The following is a 2,135-nucleotide window of genomic DNA, read 5'->3' as shown; positions in this document are numbered from 1 at the left end:
TTTTTTTTCTTTCTTAATAGATGTTACTAACAAATGAACACTGTAATTAGATTCCATTAGAAAACATTATGTAGAGAAAGATACCCACGTGATTTAAATGACAACATTTAGCATATACCTAAGTTTTTATCTCTTGAAACTATGCAATGATGATAATAATATTAGATGTCAATTTGAAACATGTTTGGGAAAAAGTAGTTTTTCAAAATGTTACTTGTCAGAGATAAATAAAATGTTGGAAAATCACTTTTCTAGACCTCTGCTACCTTTGTGGGAGCTAAGGAAGAATGAGGCACAGAGTTATAAATCTGGAATATTCATGGCTAATTACACTTCATTACTAGATAGATCTAGGGCCCAGCCCCCAAGCAAAGACTCAAGGGAGGTAAGGTGAACCACAGGGATTTTGTTCTCTTAATTTATGGCGGCCCAATTTTTAGGAATGAAAGTACCTAGATCTAAAGTACATCTTGCTCAATTTCCAACCCTAAGTTCCAAATCCAAGCGCAGATCATACTACTTCAACACTTGGAAAGGCCACCAGCAGTACTACCAGAAAAACTGGCTTGCTCTTCCATTACAGGATTAATCGGTGTGCCATTCATAGGATGCAAACAGAGAATTTAACTCCAAAATGCATTTGGAATCTGACCAACAGAGAATCTGAGTGTCAGGAGATCCTGAAAGAGACAATTATATCAGAAAAACACAATTGCAGGAATCGATGAAACTAAATATGAAACAGTAACTCTGTCCTTCTTACAGTTCCTAAGGGATTGTGCAACACGGCTGAGAGAGAGAGAGAGAGAGCAAGAGATCAATCCAGCAGACTTACAGATTTTCATGGAGTTTTAAATATATAACACTTTATTCTTTCTCTTGTTATCACGGTAATAAACATTTAACTCTTGCTAAAAGGAAGTCTTGGGCCTGAGAACCGTGGATGACATGGAGACCAGTTGTCCCAGTCTGAGCCTGTAGCACCTGTGTCTCCTCAGTCCTGGTTAAGAAGGGATTTCCACCTTGGGAAAGAATAGAAAACCAGAGATATGGGAAGATGCAAAATGTACAGGGCACATGGTTTTTTGTCCCAGGGCCACTGTGGTGTGATTCCTGTTAGGTATTCCCCTCACAACAACACTGGCATGTGCTGCCAAGGAGTCAGGGACTGGGGATCAGGGATTCTAGGCAAGGCGTCCTAAGGAAATTTGAAATTATAAACTCTTACCTCACAATGTAAAGAGGAAAGTGTTTCATGATTGTAAACTGTAAGAAAAAGGATTTGAAAATGAATAATAAAATCCAGTAACTATTGAGTACCTTAGAGAAAATCTTGTTGAAATGTCGACATTATAGAGAGTTACAGAGAGGAGAAGAGCGATGCCCATTATGTGAAATGGAAGGTGCATATCTGAGCAAACAAGTCTGTTGAGCCTCCTCCTTCACTTTAGAGAGGCAAATCCGTAGACTCACCCTACTTAAAAAATCAGCTCACAAGGATTGCTAAAGGCAGATTTAGGGGCAACATGAAGAACGGCAGATCTAGGGCTCCTCACCTCAATCCAAAACCCACCACGGCTCCATACACTGACGCCGACAGTTGTAGTAGCAACACTTCTTGTCCCCCTTGCAACTCTTATCGCGCCAGCACATAGGTAAGAGGGTGAAGGGGCACTCAAGATCAAACTCTGGGCAATATCCCGGTTTCTGTGTAGCTGGAAAAAATGCCATAGGTCAGGAGGCTGAGGCAGGAGAATCGCTTGAATCCGGGAGACAGAGGTTGCCATGAGCTGAGATCGTGCCACTGCACTCCAGCCTGGGCAACAGAGCGAGACTCCATCAAAAAATAAAAAAGCCACAGGGAGAGTGGGCACCAAAGTGTGATTTCCAGGCGTTAGGGCCAGGTCATCCCATGGACTCCTCAGAGGAAACGCTCCCAACCCCAACAGCATCCAGGGTCGCCAACGCCCTACCCACACGCCTCAGGATTCCAGGCTGGGTCATGCAGAGGCAAAGGAGGATGGTCACAGAGAGTAGAGTGAGGCTGCTCAGCTTCATAATGCAAGAAAACGGTGTGGAGGCACCTGGAGGGTGGGCCTGTGTATGTCAGCTCTGGTGCGGCCTCACGAACAGAC

At 43.4% G+C, this 2,135-nt stretch overlaps 1 long non-coding RNA gene across 1 annotated transcript; it reads right to left on the bottom strand.

Annotated features, from left to right (window-relative positions):
• Nucleotides 1-833: 833 nt before the first annotated feature.
• Nucleotides 834-2,135, bottom strand: LOC103792908 (uncharacterized). Its single transcript, XR_619854.5, has 4 exons — nucleotides 1,974-2,135; nucleotides 1,557-1,715; nucleotides 1,229-1,266; nucleotides 834-1,022 (listed from the first exon to the last, which is right to left on the bottom strand). It is a non-coding gene; the product is annotated as an uncharacterized LOC103792908 (long non-coding RNA).

The sequence above is a fragment of the Callithrix jacchus genome, chromosome 5 (genome assembly GCF_049354715.1).
Source record: "Callithrix jacchus isolate 240 chromosome 5, calJac240_pri, whole genome shotgun sequence".
NCBI lineage: Eukaryota > Metazoa > Chordata > Mammalia > Primates > Cebidae > Callithrix > Callithrix jacchus.
The sequence above is the reverse complement of the archived record's forward strand: the minus strand, read 5'-3'. Positions and strand labels throughout refer to the sequence as shown.